We start from the raw sequence: 22,021 nt of genomic DNA on the forward strand, positions 1-22,021 counted from the left end.
AAGAAGAAAATATTGTGTATGCCCAATGTTAGTATTTCTACTCAAAATCTATGACGTAAAAGCTTTATATGGGGATTTTGATTTTGTATGTCAGGATTTAATTTTAACTGCAAACCCAAATAAAGCTTTTTAAATTTGATTTCCTTTAAAAAAGAATGAAGGAGTTGGGGAAGAGAGCTTGCTCAGAATAGCATTTAAATGGTAGCAAATTAGGCTTTGAAACTTCCACCTGAGGTAAAAATGAGGTTGGTAAATGCAGAGTTCCCACAGTTGCTGCTATTTTCTGGCTAAGCACAGTTTCTGCAAGGCAGATTTAAGTAATAGTGAAACAGCTCATGTGCACATTGCAATGGTTCTAAATTTTAAAAAAGATTGGAATGTACAAAATGCAGTACAAACTAAGCATGAAATTATAGCCACCAATTTCACATTTGCCGTTTCAATGGATTTGTGCAGATTTTTTTCAGAATATTTTGTTTTGTATTTTTCAAAAAATACTTATTATCTCTCTTCTACAACACTGTCTCAGCAGGAACCAGTAGCCTCTTGAACCTGTCAGGCTGGGCTGCCTGCCACTGTGATGGTCAGGATAACATATGCCTGGGGTTCTTTCTGCTGCGCTTTCTGCTACTTTCAAATAGACTGTTCAATATCTTATATGTTTAGTAAGCATATTCAGAAGTAAGTTTTCAGTAGTTTGTAATTGTACTGTTACCCACATGATTTTTTTCACATTTGGTTGAAGATGTTAAAACTCATTGGCATTGGTGCATTGTTTACACACCAAGTTCAACCATCCCTAATACCTGCATGGAACAAAATGCAGTAATATTTACACTTTTAAAGGGGCATAGTTCCAACTCATTTATTCAACTAGCTGAATAGATTTTACTGATATTCTATTTATAAAAAAAAAAAAACCCAAACCTGAAAATACACACACCAAATCAAATAACACGTCAGCTGAGATCAGTGATAGACAATTTTGTCCCAGTGAATATTTTTTCAGATTATGAATGTGTGACTATGGGGTTATGTGTGAATATAGCAATTGATGCCAAGCAAATGCTATAATTGTCTCTTCAGAACAAAATTTTCACACATTGCACAATAGTCAATTTCACTTGTCTTTATTTTAATTCAGTGTTCATCATTTAAAAGTTTTTTTTCCTGCCCAGGCATGTTCTTTCTGAACTCTATTTTTATCTTCTTCCTATTAAGTTCACATCTGTCTGTTTAGACTCAAACTTACATACTAATATTTTACATTTCCAAATAATAAGGAAATGTTAGATAAATTAATTTTGTGCATGTTTGCCATTAATTTAATTCCTTATGTTGTGGATAAGATGCACTAAGCATGCAGCTTACAATCTTTGCTATTGCTGAGTGTACGCAGGACAGGATTTCTGCAGAGATTACTATCAAGATTTAGTCTGACATACATCACCACAATCTCTTTGAAATGGAAAATGTATCTGTTTTAGCAATGGCTTCTGATGTCATATGTTTGGTACTCTGCAGTTAGGCATTTGGACAAAGTTGCCAACCTGAACATCGCCTTTGACCCTGAGACTTGTCTAGTGCATTTCTTGCAGAACCAAAAGACAAATATTTTAGAAGGTACCTAGTACCTCTTTTCAAAAGTGCTTTGTTTTCTGCAAGTCACCTCCTCTGGTGAAATTTTTTCTCCTTGATTTCTAGGTGAAGGTGATTTTTTTTTTACAGTATTTAAAAACAAAACTAGTTATTAAGAACTGCCTACATCAAACTCTGTAAATTGTACTCCTTTCCTTATTGAGGACTGGTTTCTTTGTTTGATTTTAAAAATTTTGATTTTAACATACCAAGTAAAGTGTCTAGAAGCCTGAGACATGCAGGCCAATGCAATTTATTGATGAATATATTATACAATCTCATAACTGAATTGTGAACTAGAATCATCCCCAAACTCCTGAAAGACTCTAGGTTCACACCAGTTACAATGGTAGAGAAGTTGAGACACGCTAAGCTTTCACTCCCCTTCGCTTCCTTTTGAATCCACACTGAGGCTACCATGGCTCAACTCACTTTGGGATCAGATGGGAGCTGAAGCCACTTTGTAAAGAAGACCAAAGGCTTCTTCCAGCTGTTGCACACGTTCACAGAGCTGGCAGCCTCTCCCTGTGAAGCTGGTGTATATTGGTTACATCTGCTGACAGAGACATTTCTTTTGAATGAGCTGTGCTATGACCAGTGCCTTAATTACGAAACAACTGGATTTCCTGAAGGTACTGAGTGCTAGGATAAGGATAAATACATATGAACGTAGAAATTTTCCTTAGAAAATTGAAGTTTAAAAATAATTAAACTTCAGGGCTGTCTCTACATTGGCAAGATTTCGCTTTTGCACAAAATCTTGCTGCCTGTCTACGCTGTCCGCGAGTATTTGCGCAAGAACAACTGACGTTGTAATGTACAAAATCAGTGCTTCTTGCGCAACTACTCTGACGCTCCCGCTCAGGGATAAGTCCTCTTGCGCAAGTGTTCTTGCACAAGAGGCCAGTGTAGACAGGTAACATCAATTTCTTGCACAAGAAAGCCCGATGGCTAAAATGGCCATCGGAGCATTCTTGCGCAAGAGAGCGTCTACACTGGCACGGATGCTTTTGCGCAAAAGCAAATCTTTTGCACAAAGGCACATGCCAGTATAGACGCTCCCTTGCGCAAATACTTTTAATGGAAAAACTCTTCTGTTAAAAGTATTTGCACAAAATCATGCCAGTGTAGATGCAGCCCAGCTGTATTCCCAAGCCATTATATCATATTGAGGACTGATCGGAAGGAGATCCTCATGCTGTGCCCCAAAAGACAGAAAATTAACCAATATTGAAGACAAGGAGTGAAATCCTAATCCCACTAAAGTCAATGGTAAAGCTCCATTGACTTTAATGGGGCCAAGATTTTACTCAAGAGGAAAGGAAAATTATAAGATTGGAAGCCCAAAACAACTCTGCGAGATTTTAGGAGATTGGGTTCTTTTCTAGGAAGCTCATGACTGATAGCTTTTAACTGTCCCCAGTCTGTAAGCTCAGAGCATACTGAGGTTAGATGGACACATTATGAATAAATGGACATAACATGCATAACATTGTCCTCTAAAAGTTGAATGCAATAATAATTGCCATACAAACTGCACATTAAACTTTGTGCTGGAATCAATGGAAGAAATAAAATGAATTATGCTTCAGCCATTACTCTATTTTTCTAGAATTGAAAAACTGAGTTAAGTGAGTGCATTGAGATTTCTTCAAAAAATAGCGACACATTTTCTACAGAGCGAGCGTATCATTTCCTATGCTGGGGATGTAAAATTGAATCTAAAATGTCACTTACAAGAAAGATTCAAAAATTGAACAGCAAGCATCTTTGAAATATATTTTAAACTTCATACACAAAGGAAATATTAGAATAATTTAGAGTTCAGATCATTCACCTGGATAGATGTTTCACTTAAGCCTACTTTTTTTTTCCTACTAAACATATAGTACTTCAGTGGTCATATAGCACATAGTTTATGGGTCAGAGTCCTACAGCTGCTGCTACCATGAAGAAGACTACTGGATAACAGTGTGATAGATGCCCTTAGGACATTACAAACTACAGTAGTACTCTTGCCAACGTGATTAATACCTTTTAAGGGATCTGGTATTTTACATAAATTGGTGAACATACAAGATCAGGACAAGTCGCAAAAATAAAAATGGTGAAAAGACTCAATTCAAATATTTCAGGCCCCAAGCCTGCAAACATACAGGCATGTAACCTCAAGTACATCAATTAAATTAGACCATTATCTCAATAAAGTTATTTATCGTTGTAAATGTTTGCAGGCTCAGTATCTTAATTTTTACCATTTTAAAAGAATCTGCTATTTTAATGCAAGCAGAGATTGTATCCCATCATGCACCCATTTCAGTCAATATCAAAACTTTCATTATAATATACCTGCTATGTAATAATTTGAGCCTGATGTTCTGAGAAAGCAAGTAGAATCAGTCCTAATAAATCAGACTGGAAATAAACTCAACATTTCTGGAAAAAGCTAAAGAAAAACACATTGCCAAAAAATACTGGGTTATACTGAGCAGAAATTGGTATAGCTTCTCAAAAATGTCTATACTCCCAAATCATGACTCATACAAACATGTCACAGTGAAATCACTACATTTAAACAATCATGTCTGTGTTCAGTAACTTTAGATATACAGCACAGCTTAAATGAGCAACTGTGACACCTCATGTGTGGCTTCAGACATATGGAACAGTGTTACAGGAACAGTCATGATTTATAACAAGATTCATCTCCAAGGCAAAGCAAACTATAAACATTTGTCAATGTTAGATTATAGCTAGTGCCTAACTAGTCATTTGGAGCTATATTCCTCATACTTTGAATTACAGATAATGTGGAAGCACTTTTGCAACTTAACTTGATGGCATTTTAAAATATTTTTGTTCCACTGATGAACATTAAAATATCAACTGATCAATAACTGGCAATTTCAGTTAAGAAAAAATGGATTGCTGCCCATCAGAACTGATATATTCAGTTAAAGCTGGACAAAGAATCTTGCTTATATATTATACCCGCATGATGCGTGGTTCAGACAGTTCAAACAGCCTTTGTGTTGAGAAAATAAAGAAATTCTAAACTGCAGGTATCCTGGAAGAAGTGTTGGGGAGGGCAAATGGTATGTGAAGTTAGATTTATGGTCTTCTGCCTCCTGGCCCAATGCAACTTCCACAAGTTGAAGTATTTTAAATATGACTAAGAGGTGGGAACATATTTTTTTCCCCCCTTTTCATCCAGATGTTCGTGGTTTTCATGGCTGCTTTAGAGTGCTGTCCAAAGATCAACTGTGCTGGGAAAAGATGTGCTTGCAGATGGAATTCTCAGAAAACATAAGAAGCAAGCATCTAACAAGTACTACTGCCTATACGCAAATGGCAATTTTTATGAGTCTTAAATTCAGTCTGAGACAGATACCAAGGATAGAAAACTTGAGCCAAAACAGCTAAAATTTGGCAAGTTATATGCAAATGAAGACAAAGAAGGTTACAGTGGAATGTTAAGCAATTTTAATACAACAGTTGCTTCCAGAGGCTTTGTCTCCTCCTTAAAACCAACAGTTGAATTTGTTCTTGGGGGAAATTAATGTCAAATAGAAGTTTTTAAAGGTATATGGTAATTTACTGTTTCTCTGACTACTTCTTTTGATAGTGGGCCTAATTTAACAATGACTTACCCTCGCACCGAAGGGGAAGAAAAGGTACCAAATGATGAACTGGAGTGCAAAATTTGTTACCAGAGATTTAACACTCACAGTCGTAAACCTAAAATCTTGAACTGTCTTCACAGAGTATGTGCTAGATGTCTGGCTAAAATACGTCAGTGAAGCGCTGACCGCGAGGACGTAAAACCCTCTTGTATGATGCCCTTTAAAACTGGACGCTTTGATTCTGGAAGATGCTCTAGGAGAAGGACCAGTTTGGCGTAGTTATCAAAAGAGTGGTTTGCTAGCAAAGCAGAGTAATTAGCCATGTGGAACGAGAGTGTGGTGGAGGAATAGACTTTCCTGCCAAAGAGGTCCTGCTTGACGTCCTTGTCCATAACGGTGGTCTTATATTGAGGCACTTTCGATCTCTGTTGGGCCGTATCCAGGACCAGAAAATTGGGTCCAGGATGGTTGAATCGGAATTCAATGCCAGAAGCAGGAACATAGTACTTTCTGTCGGCCTTTTTGTTCGTGGGCAGAGCAGAGGCCAGTGTCTGCCAGATGGAATCTGTGATTTCCAATATCGCATTGTCCAATGGCAATGCTATTTTTGTGGACTGAGAAGGGTGTAAGTTTCTCAGCAAATGGTGCTGCTTCTGTTGCACCTCATCCACTTTAATGTGCTGCAATTCGGCGACCCTTTTAAAGAGATCTTGGAAATCTTTTATGTCGTCAGTAGGGGAGGCATCACCCTGGAAAATAGCATCATCAAGGGATGATGATGCAACCTCCGTCGGGAACTGTCGCTGAGAGTCCTCTGTATCTGGAGGAAGAGGCACCTGTTGTTGCCCGGTGTCAAGCGGCCTACGGTGATCACCAGAAGGAGTCAGTGGTCTCTCAGGCTGTGGAGAGGAAGATACCGCTATAGGAGGCGCTGGAGATGATGGGGCTGGTAATACAGATCTAGCTGCTGAATGGGAATGCAAGCGGGACGATCGGTCCCTAGGGTCATATGTACGGTACCATCGGTTATCGTGGTAAGGTGCATAGTCATAGTGCCTTACATAGCGGTGTTCATAGTGTGATGACCTGTGATACGATGGTGACTGGGGCGATCTGGAACGCTGTCTGGAATGTGAAGGTGATGGGGAGTAACAACACCGGTAGTAATACCGCGGAGGCGGTGTGTAAACAGAACGCCGCGTAGTGAGTGAGTGATGGTGAGGCACCCTGGGCGAGCATGGCAGTGGGGATGGCAGCTCCGATGAAAACGTCTCTGGCCCCGGGCTAGGGGACATAGATGGGAGGCGCTGAACTCTCTCCCTGAGTCTACTAGACCTCTATACAGGCGATGTAGAGGGGGTCAATCTATGGGATGGCCTTGGTGCTTCGCAGAATGCAGCAGTTGAAGGTGCCACAAGTCTCGGCACCAGAGGCGGCGTCGGTGCCCTGGCTCTCAGCGCCAAAGGTGGAGTCTGTGTCCTAGCTCTAGGTGCCGGAGGCATCAGCGGTGCCCTGGCCGACGAGGTTGTAGGCACTGTGGCTCCCGGTGCCGACGGTGATGTCGGTGCCGAGCTTCTCGGTGCCGGGGATGAGGACAGTGCCCTGACTCTTGTTGAGTCCAAGGGTCTCGGTACCGTGCGTTCCGATGCAGGCAATGGTGTCGATAGTGCTGCCTCGTCTTGGTGTGATGGGTGCTCAGATGGGCTCGGTGCCGATGCACTACGGGCATGTTTGACCTTCTCCGGCCTGCGGGACCCTGATGAACCGGAGGTTTGTCCGCCAAACTGACTTTCGCTGGTAATGAGCGAGACAGCGAGGAAGGCTTTTTCTTATAGGCTGCCTTCGTAAGGACAGGAGCAGCGGGCTCTGTCGGAAGGTCAGACTGTGGCGCAAGAGCCTTGTTGAACAGCAGCATTTTCAGCTGCATTTCGCGGTCTCTCCGAGCTCGGGCCGTGAGCTTAGAGCAGTGAGGGCACTTTTGTGGGATGTGCCCCTCATCTAAACATTTGATACATGCCGAGTGCTCATCCGAAGCGGGCATGGAGTCTCTACAGAGCGTGCACCTTTTAAAACCTAGGGATCCAGGCATTATAACTGTTTGCAATATCTATAACTATGAGAATTTTTTTTTTAACTTTAAACTATACAGTAAAACTCCATTAGTCCGGCATCCAATGCTCCGGGACTCCTGATGGTCCGGCACCATCAGGAACCCGGAAGTGCTGGGGCAGCCGGACAGGCTTTCCCCATTCAGCTGCTGCTGAAACTGACCAGCAGCTGAATTGGGGAAGCCGGGAGCAGAGCAGCTGGGGTGCTGCTGGGTTGGTCTGGTAGCGCTGCCCCTCGGGGCTGCGGGACCAACCCGGCAGCACCCCAGCTGCTCTTGGGGACGCCTGAGGCAGAGCAGCTGGAGTGCTGCCGGGTTAGTCCCGCAGCGCCAAAGGACGGCACTGCTGGACCAACCCGGCAGGACCCCAGCTGCTCTGCCCCAGGGGTCCCCGATTCAGCCGCTGCTGAAACAGATCAGCGGCTGATTCCAGGAAGCCCGGGGCAGAGCTCCTCTGCCCCGGGCTTCCTGGAATCAGCCGCTGATCTATTTCAGCAGCGGCTGACTTGGGGACCCCTGGGGCAGAGCAGCTGGGGTGCTGCCGGGTTGGTCCTGCAGCGCCGAGGGGCGGCGCTATGGGACCAACCCGGCAGCACCCTAGCTGCTTTGCCCCAGGCGTTGGGATTCAGCCACTGCTGAAACTGACCAGCAGCGGCAGTTTCACCAGCAGTCTGAATCTGGATGCCTGGGGCAGAGCAGCTGGGGTGCTGCCGGGTTGGTCTTGTAGCGCCGCCCCTCGGCGCTGCGGGACCAACCCGGCAGGACCCCAGCTGCTCTGCCCCAGGGGTCCCCAAGTCAGCCGCTGCTGAAACAGATCAGCGGCTGATTCCAGGAAGCCCCGGGCAGAGCCTGACTATCATAAGGGGGGGCTATGAGGGGTCTGGGGTGGCATCCCCTCCCACCCCACTCCAGACCCCTCATAGCCCCCCCCTTCTGATAGTCCAGCATATGTGATAATCCGGCACCCCCTGGGTCCTAAAGGTGCCGGATTATCGGAAGTTTACTGTAGTTAGTAACTAACTACTATAACTATAAACACTAACTAAGTAATATATCTCAATCCTGACAGGAATGAACCCAACAGGAGAGGGAGCAGTTTCTCCATCTGCGTCTGTGGACGGTTGAGAGGAACTGGTGAGCCGGACCGCGTGATGCAGGAACGGTGCGAAAAGCCGCAAGATGGCCGCCGTGCATGCGCGGTCCGGCAAACAACAGCTAAAAGATCTCCGATCTGCAGCGCCGGGATGGGACCCGACACCCACTGTGGAAACCCCCCCCCCCCCGCGGGGGACACTACCCGAAGAACTCTTTCTTCTCCTTCGAGTGGTGTCTCCATGGGTGCTCCACTCTGGGTAACTACACAGCAGTTGTCGGCCTGTGGAGGTGGGTTTGGAGCCCTGTGTTAGTCACTGTGGATAGTACTGCTTGTCCCACCGTCCTGGAAGATGCAACTGAAGAGCAGAGAGCATAATGCTGTGTGAATGTATAGTCAGATGACCAGGTGGCAGCTTTACAAATGACTTGAAGAGGAACGTTGCTGAGGAAGGCGGTAGTGAAAGACATCGCCCTGGTGGAATGCACTGTGATGGTTTCAGATCAGTTTTTATCATAGAGTTTATAGCATGTTCTCAAAATGGATCTCCTCCTGTATTCGATCCTGAGATGAGATTGCTTATCCCTTGGACCATTCTGCATAGGACAGAAACAGTCTAGGGGACGCTCGCCAGGCTCTGGTGTGGTGAATATAAAATGCAAGTGCCCTGCGGATATCAAGAATGTGCCATGTGGCATGCACCGGATCAGGTAAGCGTATGGGTTCGTTGATGTGGAAGGTACTTTGGGGAGGAACTTCAGGTGGGGTCGAAGTATAACTCTGTCCTTGATGAAAACCATGTATGAGAGTTCAGCCATCAACGCAGTGAGCTCGCTCACTCTCTTGCTAGAAGTTATCACAACAAGGAAGGACACCTTCATCGATAGATGTGACCAAGAGCAGGTCGCTAGTGGTTCAGAGGGTGGTTTTGTCAAGCTCTCAAGTACGTGGTTCAGATCCCAGACTGGAACTGGTGGGCGGACCGGTGGAAAAGTGCTCTGTAGACCCTTAAGGAACCTCTTGGCTATCGGGTTTGCAAGGAAGGAAACCCCTTGTTTGGTGTGATGAAACGTTGCTATGGCAGCCGAGTGTACTTTAACGGTGCTAAGAGCAAGGCCTGACTGTTTGAGGCATAATAAGTAGTCCAACAGGATGGAGAGGGGGGTGTCATATGCAAGCGTTTGAACCAGTGAGAAAATCTATTCCATTTATAGGGGTATGTTCTCCTGGTGGATTGTCTTCTATTGTTGTTCAGTATTTTTAATCGTTTCTGAACAGTTGTTTTTGGCATCCTGGAGCCATGAAGCCAGGCATAGAGATGAAGTTTGTGGAGTTCTGGATAGAAATTCTTCCCGTGGTTCTGTGATAGAAGGTTGTGATGGAGTGGGAAGGCATACTGATCTGCCATTGTCATCTTGTCAAGGTAAGGATACCAAGTCTGTCTGGGTCACGTTGGTGCCACCAGTATGACTCGAGCCTGATCTGTCCTGATCTTGTTGAGGAGTTTGTGCAGGAGAGGAAAAGGAGGAAAAGCGTAAAGGAGTGGGGCATCCCACCTGATATAAAAGGCATCCCGAACGAAGTGCTTCCCTAGGGCTGCCCTGCAGCAATAGAGGTGACACTTCCTGTTGCTTCTAGTGGCAAAGAGATCTATGTCTGGTTGGCCCCACTGATGAAACACTAGATCAAGTACATGCTTGTCTATTTCCCATTCGTGCTGGTCGTGGAACGTATGGCTTAGTGTATCCAATGTGACATTGAGTACTCCAGTAATGTAGAAGGCTATTGGGGTGACCTGATGTATAAGGCATCAGTTCCATAGTTTGATGGCTTCTGTTTAGAGGGAAGGGGATCATGCACTTCCCTGTCGATTGATATAGTACATGCAAGTAGTGTTGTCCGTCATTATAGTAATGGACTTGAGGGCTATATAAGGTTGGAAGTGTTGACATGCATAACTGACTGCTCATAATTCCAGGAGTTTGATATGAAATGTTTGCTCCATAAAGGACCATTTGCCTTGAGCTGTGATGGTCCCTAAATAGGTTCCCCAACCCATGAGTGATGCGTCGGTCATCACTGTAAGAGTTTGGTAAGGTTGTTGGAATGGTACACAGTCTAGCATGTTTTGCAGGTTCATCCACCACTGAAGAGAGTTGAGGATCCGTGGTGGGATGGTAACCAGTTTGGAAAGTTGATCCCTGGATGGCTTGTAGGTTGTGACTAACCATGACTGAAGGCCTCTCATGTGAAGCCTGGCTAGCTTGATGACATATGTTGTGGAAGCCATATGCCCAAGGATTTGAGGCACTCACTGTCATGGTAGGCGCAGATTGTGCACTTCTGATAATATTGCGTATTGTATTGAATCTGTGTTAGGGCAGAGTAGCTTTTGCTGCCACCATGTCGATGAGGGCTCCTATAAACTCCAACTTCTGGGTTGGATGGAGCGTGGATTTTGCATGGTTTATATGAAACCCGAGGTTGATCAGAAAGTCTATTGTAGTGTTGATCATGGCCTTTGTCTCCTGAAAAGATGACCCCTTTATGAGGCAGTCATCTAGATACAGGAATATCATGACTCCCTGGCATTGTAGTGAGGCCATTACGATTGCCAGAGTTTAGGAGAATACTCTGGGGGCAGTTGAAAGGCCAAAAGGGAGCACTCGGTATTGGTAGTGTTGGGTGCCCACCATGAATCGTAAGAAGCGTCTGTGCATGGGATGGATCGTAATGTAGAAGTAGGCATCTTGCAGGTCAAGAGCTGAAAGTCAGTCTCGATCCAAGTGGGAATTATTGTTGCTAGGGTTACCATCTTGAAATGGTGGTAAGCAATGTATTTATTGAGTCTCCTCAAATCCAATATAGGTCGCCATCCTCCACTCTTTTTCTGGGTTTGGAAGTAGGTTGAGTAGAACCCCTGACCCTGAAATTCTGGTGGTATCTTTTCTATGGCACCCAATTGTAGTTAGTGCGAGACTTTTTGGTGGAGAAGGGTCTTGTGAGATGGGTCCCTGAAGAGGGACGGGGTGGGAGGGAGGCAGAGAAGTGAAGGGAATTGACATAGCCATATTGGATGAGTTCTAAGACCCATTTGTCAGATGTGTTTTGGGTCCATTGGTGGAAAAAGGCGCAGAGATGATGATTGAACTAAGGACGATGGGGTATAAGCGATATTGAGGTGGCTTTCTGGCTCTCGACATATTCTTCAAATTTGTTGTTTGGCTATGGGTGGGTGGGTCGTAGAAGAATGTTGTTGCTGCTGGTGTTGGGGTCTGCGACGTTGTGGCCTTTGTTTTTGGTGGAAATTGTATCTGGATTGTTGCCTGTATGGCTCCCTGGGTCTCTGATAGGTTGTATACCTTGTTCTCTTAAAAGGGGAAGAGGGTACATTCCCAGGGTCCTGAGGGTGGTGCGGGAGTCCTTCATGGAGTGTAGTACCTCATCTGTCTTATCAGCGAAGAGGTTGGTCTTGTTGAAGGGCAAATCCTCAACCTTCTGTTGTAAGTCTCTTGGGACTCCAGATGTCTGCAGCCATGAAATCCTCCACAATACGATGGCAGATGGTGTTATACAGGCCACAGTGTCTGCTACGTCCATTGTGGACTGTAGGGCCATTCGAGAAACAGTGTAGCCTTCTTGCATGATGCTAAGAAGAGTTGGTCTTTTACGTTCTGGTAAGTACTGGCATAGGTCTGGCAGTTTGGAATAGCTGTCATGGTCGTAATCTGCGAGCATCACCATGTAGTTCACTGCTCTAAGGAGCAGAGTGGCAGAGGAGTAGATTTTATGGCCCATGATATCAACTTTTTTGTGGTCTCTGTCTTGTGGTGTGGACCTGCGGTTAGGTTGTCTTCCCTTATGTCAAACAGAGTCCACCACTAGTGAGTTTGTAAGGGTAGAATAACTTGGAAGCTGAGGTACTTGATGGGATTAATTGGGTTTTGATGGTTTTCTTTTAACAGAGAACAAGAGGAAAAGAGGCTCCACCTGCTGCCGAGGACGGTAGAGAAGGAATCGAAGAGCCGAGCCGCGCATGCACCTAACGGACACCAACAGCACAAGGGGGCGCCACAGCACGTGCGTGGTGCGGTGGAAACATCTCCAATCACCGGCGCAAGGACGCACCAGCACCCAGAGTGGAGCACCCACAGGGACACCCCTCAAAGGAGAACTTAGTATTGCCTAGGACATCATTAACATTCAGAAAACTGATTAAAAGTAACTACAATTACACAGCTTCAGGGGGTAGCCAAATTAGTCTATAAAGTGCTACCAAACCATTTGTTGTTTTTTACAATTACACGGAGTAGAATAAAGATCACTAAGAGCTTGTGAATGCAAAGAGAGCAGTTCCAGTTACCATCACAGGTAACAAAAAGGAAATGAATGCGTTAGGATCTGGGTGCTTTATATCAGTGCTGATGGTAGACAGAAGTAGGGAATGCTTGAACTGCCTCACAAGGTACCACTGAGGGGAAAATTTCCAGGAATTGTGCTTAGGGAGCACACACACTTAGATTAGAATGCACATGTGCAACCACTCTAAGAAAAATAATAATTCTGGGTCCTTTTCTACGCCATAACATTACTTATCTTTTCTCTTTCATGGTAAAGATAGGAAGTATGGCAAGGAAATCTTCAATGATCTAAAAGATTTTTAAAAAGAATCCTACAAAAAGTAGAAACTAGGTCAAATTACAAAGAATGCATATAAACAAGTAAGACAATTATGTAGGAACAAAATTGGAAAGGTCAAGGCACAAAATGAGATCAAACTCAGTAGAGACAAACGGTTATAAGAAAACATTCTACAAATACATTAGAAACAATAGGAAGACCAAGAAGCAGTCCTCTTGATAGCGGTGCTCAATGTTCTGGAAAATTGTTGGACATAGGTCACCCAAGGATCCCAATATGGCCAAGGAGGAGGTGCATAAGGTATAGGAAGAGGCACCCAAAGGTCCTCATGCCAGTGAGACTCTGATAGCAATTGTGAGCCATGAAATATCTGCAGCTTCATCAGAAGCGTCTGGAAAAGTCACTATAGGAATCAGGGGGGAAACCCTGAACAGACACTTGATACACTGAGGCAAGATCTTCATCAGAATCCTTTCACTCAAGCTCACTTTGGAATGGTGCAGATCCCGGAGAGATCCAAGATGAAACTGTTGATACAAGGCAAACTGCAAGTGATCTTAATGCCCTCAGATCCCAAACAGCATGTCTGAGCCAAGCAGTGGAGAACTGGACATCTCAGATAAAGCCAGGTATCACCTGCAGCATTGAATCTGTACCCTGCCCTGAGGTGATCGTGGCAGAGGGCGCTGACGGTACCATAGGTGCTTGGAGGGGAGCCGTCTTTGACAGTATCATACATCTTGTGCCCTCTGATGAAAATGTAATCAGAGTTCAAGTGGGCCACCTCAGTACCAAGAAAGCAAAGAAAAGGGAGTTACTCACCTCGTGCAGTAACGAGTGTTCTTCGAGATGTGTGTCCCCGTGGGTGGTCCACTGTAGGTGAAGGGTTGCCCTGAGCTGCAGATCGGAGCTTTGTATAGCAGTTTCCCCTGTTGAGCCACGCATGCCCAGGAGGCGTCTCGAGCCCTTCCCGCCTCCTGAGGAGCGTGACTCAACCCCCTCCCTTTCAGTTCCTTGTCTCCGCCCGAGAATTTTGACTCTGAGCAGAGGGGAGGTAGGAAGGGTCGTGGAGCACCCACGGGGACACACATCTCGAAGAACACTCATTACTACACGAGGTGAGTAACTCCCTTTTCTTCTTCGAGTAGTGTCCCCGTGGGTGCTCCACTGTAGGTGACTACAAAGCAGTATTCAATGTAAGGCTGGAGGGAGCCAGAGTCATTGTTTAGCAGTGGTAGAGAGTACTGCTGTGGCAACTGCTGAATCACTCTTGAGTTGTGGAAGGATAGAGTAGTGTTTAGCAAAAGTATGGTCTGAAGACCATGTTGCTGCTCGGTAAATGTCTCTTAAGGGGACATTGCCCAGAAAGGCTGTAGAAGCAGCCGTGGCTCGAGTAGAATGCGCTCGTGGTGGGCGTTGTAGCGGTCTATTACCCAGAGAGTGGCATTTGATTATACATGTCGATATCCACTTTGAGATTCGTTGCGATGATATTGGTGTCCCTTTAGATCGTTCAGCAATGGAGATAAAAAGTCTTTCAGATTTACGAAATGGTTTTGTTCTTTCTAGGAAGAAGGCCAGAGCCCTCGGGATGTCCAGAGTGTGCAGGCTGGCGTCTGTCTGCGAAGAATGCGGTTTTGGGAAAAAGGTAAGTAATACGATTGGTTCGTTGAGATGGAATTCTGTACAGATCTTTGGCAAAAATGTGGGGTGGGGTCTCAGTATGACCCTATCCTTTGTGAAAACTGTGTAAGGAGGTTCTGACATTAATGCTCCGAGTTTGCTCACCCTCCTGACGGAGGTAATGGCTAATAGGAAGCAGACTTTCATAAAAAGGAAGGGAAGTGGTACTGTTGCCAGTGGCTCAAAGGGAGATCTGTGAGGCAATTCAAAACAAGATTTAGGTCCCACAAAGGGGGTGGGGCCTTATGTGATGGGTACACATTCTGGAGTCCCTTGAGGAATCTCTTCATAATAGGATGGTTAAAAATGGAGAAGCTGTCTACTGAAGTATGAAATGCTGCTATTGCAGAGAGGTGTACTCCTAGGGTACGTCTAGACTACATGCCTCCGTCGACGGAGGCATGTAGATTAGACAGATCGGCAGAGGGAAATGAAGCCGCGATTAAAATAATCGCGGCTTCATTTAAATTTAAATGGCTGCCCCGCTCTGCCGATCAGCTGTTTGTCGGCAGATCGGGGCAGTCTGGACGTTCCCCTGTCGCCAGAAAACCCTTTTGTCGACCGCCCCGTTATGCCTCGCGGCTTCATTTCCCTCTGCCGATCTGTCTAATCTACATGCCTCCGTCGACGGAGGCATGTAGTCTAGACGTACCCCTAGAGAGGAGATTGACAGTCCTGATGCTTTAAGCTCCAGAATGTAGTCTAGGATGGTATTTAGTGGGGAGGCACGGGGCTCCACTTTGGCTGACACCAGTGACAGAATCGTGTCCATTTCTGTTGGTAAGTTTTCCGAGTAGATTGTCTCCTGCTATGGAGGAGGACGTCTTTTACTCGCTGGGAGCAGCGCTCTTCTACCTCCGAGAACCAGAGAGAAGCCATGTGTGAAGATGCAGGGTATTGAGTTGTGGATGCAGTATCCTGCCGTCGTCCTGAGATAGTAGGTCTATCCGGTATGGTAGTGGGTGGGGTGGCTGGACCGCTAGCCTGTGAAGGTATGGGTACCAGGTTTGGCGAGACCATGATGGTGCAATCAGGATGACTAGGGCTTTGTCTCTCAGGATCTTGCGCAGAACTCTTGGGATGAGCGGTATGGGAGGAAAGGCGTAGTGTAGGGGGGCTGTCCATTTGATTAGGAAGGCATCCCCCAGAGAGTGTTTGCCCCTGCACGGGAGCAGAATTGGGGACATTTGGTGTTCTGGGTAGAAGCAAAGAGGTCTATCAATGGCCATCCTCATTGGTGGAAAATTGAGTTCGCCACCTCCATATGTAACTCCCATTCGTGGTCCGCGGTGAAGTTTCGGCTGAGGGAGTCCGCTTTGGTATCGTTCACTCCGGGTAGGTAGGATGCTATAAGGGTGACTTGGTTGCGGATACCCGCGTTCCACAGGCGAATAGCCTCCGCGCATAGCAAGCGGGAGCGGGCTCCACCCTGTCTGTTTATGTAGAACATCGTGCAGATGTTGTCCGTTAGGATGCGGACTCTGTGATTGGCGATGTCGGAGGCAAAGTGTGCACAGGCATTTCTTACTGCCCTCAATTCGAGGAGATTAATATGTAAGAGTGTCTCGTTTGGGGACCACCTGCCTTGAACTTTGTGACCGTCCATATGTGCCCCCCAGCCGAGCAGGGAAGCATCTGTGGTGATTTGAATAGTGGGTTCGATTTGTTGGAACGGAACCCCCGCCAGAAGATTGTTTGGCACTGTCCACCATCGTAAGGATGCGAGCACGTCTGGTGGGATAGTAACCGTTTTGTTTCGAGGGTGCCGTGATGGGATATAAACTGTTGCAATCCAGAGCTGGAAACATCGAAAGTGCAGACAAGCATGGTGGACTATGTAGGTGGTGGAAGCCATGTGTCCCATTAGTCGGAGGCATGTAAGTATTGTGGTGGTAGGAACTGTGAGCATCCTGTTTATAATTTTTTGCATGGTTGCAAAGCGTTGTTGAGGTAGGTATGTCCGGGCTGTAACTGAGTCCAGGTGAGCGCCAATGAACTCTATATCTTGAACCGGGTGCAGAATTGATTTGTCTTGGTTGATTTAGAAGGCCTAGACGACTGAGGAGGACTGAGGTCGTATGTATCATAGAGGCAGTTTCGGCGTATGAGGATCCCTTTAGAAGGCAATCGTCTAGGTAGGGAAATATGATGACGTTCTGCCATCTGAGATATGCGGTTACGACCGCCAGTACCTTCAAAAATACCCTCGGAGCTGATGAGAGACCGAAGGGAAGAACCTTGTACTGGAAATGGTCCAGTCCCAACGTGAAGCGTAGGTAGCGTCTGTGGGCGGGGTGGATGGTTACATGGAAATAGGCATATTGGAGGTCGAGGGCTGCGAACCAGTCCCCTCGATCTAGCGCAGGAATGATTGCGGAAAGAGTGACCATCTTGAAACGCTGTCTCTTGAGAAATTTGTTCAGTTTGCGGAGATCCAATATAGGTCTCCAGCCCCCCGTTATTTTCTCGGTCAGGAAATAGTTCAAGTAAAACCCTCTCCCCTGGAACTCTCGGGATACCCTTTCTCTAGCCCCAATGACAAGGAGCCAATTGACTTCTTGTTTTAGAAGGGTTTCGTGAGAGTGGTCCCTGAAAAGCGATGGGGTAGGGGGAAGGGTAGGGGGGATAGAAATAAAAGGGATGGTATAGCCCACTCGAATTATCTCTAGGACCCAGAGGTCCGATGTTATGGATTCCCACTGTGAGAGGAAGGCACGCAAACGGTGGTTGAATAGATGGCCATGTTGAGGTGCGAGATCGAACGGGAGGTCTTGCAGACCCTCGACCAAATGTTCAAATTTGCTGCCTAGATGGTTGGTTAGCTAGCGGGCGGGCTTGGTTGGGTCGCCTTCTGGGACCTCGCTGTCTTGGTCTGTTGTCTTCATAAGGCCTCTGTGGTCGATTGTATTGTTCATACCGATATCGATTATATGAATTATATGGGGTGTATCGCCTGCGTTTATAGGGTGGCGTGCCCATACCTAGCGTGCGAAGTGTGGACTTAGAATTTTTGCTCTTGTGGAGCATTTCGTCCGTAGTGGCTGCAAATAGCTTTTGCTTGTCAAATGGCAAGTCCTCCACTTTGGGCTGGAGTTCGCGTGGAACTCCAGATGACCGGAGCCAAGAAGCTCTACGCATCACCACCAATGTAGCTGTAACTCAGGCTGCAGTGTCAGCTACATCCATTGCCATTTGGAGAGTGGCATGGGCGATCATATGGCCCTCATGAACTACTGATTTTAAGATGGGTCTTTTGGAGTCGGGGAGATGCTCCATTAGTTCTCCCAGTTTTGAGTAGTTGTCAAAGTTGTGATTTGCTAAGAGAGCAGAGTAATTTGATATTCTGAGTTGTAGGGTTGAAGAGGAGTATACTTTCTTGCCAAAGGAGTCCAACTTTTTGTGGTCCTTGTCTGCATTGCCCATCCTATACTGTGGAAACTTCGCTCGTTGTACTGAGTCTATGACTAGTGAGTTAGGTTGTGGGTGAGTGAAGAGAAAGTCGTTGTCTTTTGAGGGGACAAAGTACTTTCTGTTAATTTTCCTGTTGGTTGGTTGGATAGATGCAGGCGTCTTCCACAGATCTTCTGAGGTCTCCATGATTGCCTCGTCTATGGGTAGGACAATCTTGCCCTGTAGTGTCGGATGTAGATTCTTTAACAATTGGTATTGTTTCTTCTGCACCTCTTGCAGGGAGACATTCTGGCTTGTCGCTACTCTCTTGAATAGTTCTTGGAACTGTTTTAGATAGTCAATCGTTCCAGTGTCTGACGGCGTCCTCTGGTTGTGCATCAAGGGCATCAGAGTGTGTGATGTTTACTGACTGAGTATCTGAGTCGTTGTTTGAGATTCGTTCCACCTCATCCTCCGAAAAACTTGATGGAGTTAGGGGTTGTGGCCGAGGCAAACTTCTCCGGGATGCAGTGGAACGAGGTGGGGAGCGGTGTCTATATGGCTCCCAGTATTCCCACGGTCCCCATTGCGGTGGATAAGGTGGAGGTGGGTAAGGCCAGTATGGGTGCCATGGGCCATGTTGTGGCAGAGCCCTATAATGGTGAGAGCGAGCCCTCCCAGGTGATGGATGTCGCGAGGAATAGACTGTGTGGTGGTCATCATCAGGAAGGGGAGCGTCGTGAAGAGACAACGGTGACATCGACCTGGGAGGGGATTGCCTTGATGGAGACCTCTCAGGAGAGTAAGAAATAGAGGGCAGGCACAGATAATGATGCCTACTGTATGGATCAGTCTCTTGTTGGGGCTGATCCCTAGGAGCCTCATCTGGCTGCTTGTCTGGCTGTGGGAGGACCAGCGGAGCATCAGCTGTTGCCAGAGGCTTCGGAGGCTGCCCATCGTTTTGCTGCGGTGCCGTGACTTTAAGAGGCACCGCAGCTTTAAGCTGTGGAGTTGCTTTCGGCGCTGCAGAGGCTTGAAGCAGCGCCGGGGCTGGAAGCGGTGCCGCGCTCTGAAGTGGCACCGCGGTTTGAAGCGGCGCCGGCTTTTCATGCCGTGCCGGCTGCTTAGAATGCTCCCAGGGCGCCGCAGAGGCTTGAAGCGATGCCGGGGCTGGAAACGGTGCCACGCTTGCAAGTGGCACTGGCTTTTCATGCCGTGCCGGCTGCTTAGAGCGCTCCCGGGGCCGCTCAGCTGTTGAGCACCCCGATACCGGCGCAGAGTGGGAGGATCACCCCGAAGCCTTAGTGGCAGGGGATTTCCCAGCCTGGTGTGCCTCTCCTCTATGTTTGGGAGAGGAAGAGGCTGGAAGAGAGCGGGATGGAGAAGCTCTTTGTCTCGGGGCATTTCTGGAAGGCGGTGGAGGCTCTTGCCGCGGTGCAGATTGTTCTCCCGCAGGCTGTAGAGCTTTTTCAAATAAAATCATCCTGAGGCGGAGCTCACGGTCTTTTCTGGCTCTCGCCGTCAGGAAATTGCAGTGGGTACAGTTGTGGGGAGAGGGAGTCTCCCCCAAACACTGTATGCAGTCCGAGTGGCCATCTGAAGCCGGTATTGGGTCCCGGCATTGACTGCACTTTTTAAACCCTGAGGAGCCAGACATTGCAGGCTCTCTCCCTCTTGAAATTATTATATTTATCTTCTATATTGTTATAGTTTATGTGGTTTTGCTTCTTCTTTTTTTTTTTTTTAAAGTCTTTATGTGTTTCTTGTTTGACAGGCGGGAGAAAGCCGGTTCACCAGAGTCCCGGTCTGAGGTAAGTTCAAGCCCCCTGAGGGGGGGATTTAATTAAATTTATTTTTCCTATTTCTAGGTTTTTTTTTGTTTTTTTTTAATAAAGAAACAAGGAAAGAGTAACTAGGATAAAAGAGGGGAAGCTAACTATGCCTAAATAACTAAGAGGAAAGTAGTCAGATAATCTGACAGGGAGCTCCTGACTGCTCCGTCCACTGACGAGGGCAGTTAAAGAGGAACTGAAAGGGAGGGGGTTGAGTCACGCTCCTCAGGAGGCAGGAAGGGCTCGAGACGCCTCCTGGGCATGCGTGGCTCAACAGGGGAAACTGCTATACAAAGCTCCGATCTGCGGCTCAGGGCAACCCTTCACCTACAGTGGACACTACTCGAAGAAGAAATAATTCTTCTTGTCATATTGGTCTATTAACAAAACAATGATTTCTCTGGGACCAAGGCTTTGCCATTTTTCAGTCTCGCCATGCCTGACTGGAGAGGTGATAGCACTGGAGTAGTTGAAGATACCAAAGACCTTAGCATTTTAGAGGTAGATTCTCTACGCAGTGAACCAGTGCACTTTCTTTTAGGGCTACCCAACTTGGAAGGTCCAGAGGCCACAGGGATACTCACAGCACACGCTGAGGGCCACAACTTAAGTGTGATTCCATATACGTGCAAATATATATGCAAATAACTTCTTTCACACTGACAGGCATGAATATAAAGATTAAGGCAAGACTACACAACATGCAGGCCCCATTTAAGTCAGTTCTGCTGATATTAATAAAATGCAATATTTACCCAATTTCCACTCATATGACAGCACTTTAATGAGCAATGACAGTACAGGAATTTAACTACCAAAACACATATCAACAGGAGGCCATTATATTGACTACTTTTCTGTTTTGGCTTCCACCCATGGACCGCGTGTTGAGCCCCGCATAAAGCCAAACTACACCGCGGGTCACAAACTAACAGAGCATCGCAGTAGCCCTGTTTTAAGGGCTTAGGAGAAGAGTGGTGTGTCTTCCTCTTAAATACACTGGAGGCATGAGGCTCTGATATCACAGAGGCAGTAGACTTGCTTGGAAACTAGCAGATGAGGGCTCTAAAATTGGTGTAGAAAGCTCTCCATCATGAAAAGATTAAGCCTTATCTCTCTCTGTTTTTTCTACCTCTTGATTTTAGTGCACTTCTGGGTCACATGCAAATTCCCTGCACCATCAGGCGCAACAAGAGTGTTCATTGCTGACTGGGTGTAGTGGTCAATTGCGGAAGAACTTCGTACGTACTACTTTGGGGGTGGTTAGGCCTGCATTCTTTCCCTCTTTTCCCTATATTTGATGAGCCAGAAGCAAGTCTTTGGGAACATACGCTACTTAAGATAAGCATTGTTGCCAGTATAGCAAGAACAAGTATGAGATGAGGGTAAAGGGCAAGAACGCATAAACAATTCTGCTTACCCTAACGTACTGATCACGTAAACAGGGCCAAAGAACAATAAGATCCAGATCAGAAGCAGATCGATAACTAACAGCTAAGCCCTACATCAGCATGTAATGAGTAAACCCTGGAAATTTCCAAACTGTAAAACAAGGCAGGGAAAACTGTATTTAAGGCTGCCTCAGAGCCTAGCAAATCGGACTTCACCGATGGGCTTTGGATACCGGTGCATCAGAAGCTGAGACAACCTCCCACTTCGTCTGCAACCTACCCGGGGTCCCAGGCTTGCACGAAGGGACGTAAGATATGCTGCTTCTTTGTTATGTTGTTCTTTCAGTTATGGGGCACAGCTGTTAGCTGTCAGGAAATAAACTACTTGTGTTTGACAGATACCTGTGTGGCGTATTTTTTACCTGGAGAGCCTAGTGTCGGACCTGAGACTTACTCTGGCTGGCTACGCTGGGATCACCTCCTAGCATGACGGACAACATTTCAAGCCCAGAAACCTGGCAAAAAATTCTAGTAAAGTACTACAACCTAACTAGTATCTTTCTAAATACGATAAAACAAAAAAAGAAGCTATACTATTACTAAAACTAACAGTACAACTAACT

The 22,021-nt window shown here is 46.3% G+C and overlaps 1 protein-coding gene and 2 long non-coding RNA genes across 8 annotated transcripts in view; 2 read left to right on the plus strand and 1 right to left on the minus strand.

The window, feature by feature from the left end:
- CEP89 (centrosomal protein 89) overlaps nucleotides 1-22,021 on the minus strand; it is a 119,409-nt gene that overhangs the window by 15,791 nt on the left and 81,597 nt on the right. The window lies entirely within an intron of this gene.
- Nucleotides 8,671-13,814, plus strand: LOC142831068 (uncharacterized). Its single transcript, XR_012906689.2, has 3 exons — nucleotides 8,671-9,171; nucleotides 9,740-9,884; nucleotides 12,427-13,814. It is a non-coding gene; the product is annotated as an uncharacterized LOC142831068 (long non-coding RNA).
- LOC149523739 (uncharacterized) lies at nucleotides 14,585-21,887 on the plus strand. Its single transcript, XR_016350516.1, has 3 exons — nucleotides 14,585-14,750; nucleotides 19,950-19,986; nucleotides 21,153-21,887. It is a non-coding gene; the product is annotated as an uncharacterized LOC149523739 (long non-coding RNA).

The sequence above is a fragment of the Pelodiscus sinensis genome, chromosome 12, assembly GCF_052426305.1.
Source record: "Pelodiscus sinensis isolate ZL-2025 chromosome 12, ASM5242630v1, whole genome shotgun sequence".
Classification (NCBI taxonomy): domain Eukaryota; kingdom Metazoa; phylum Chordata; order Testudines; family Trionychidae; genus Pelodiscus; species Pelodiscus sinensis.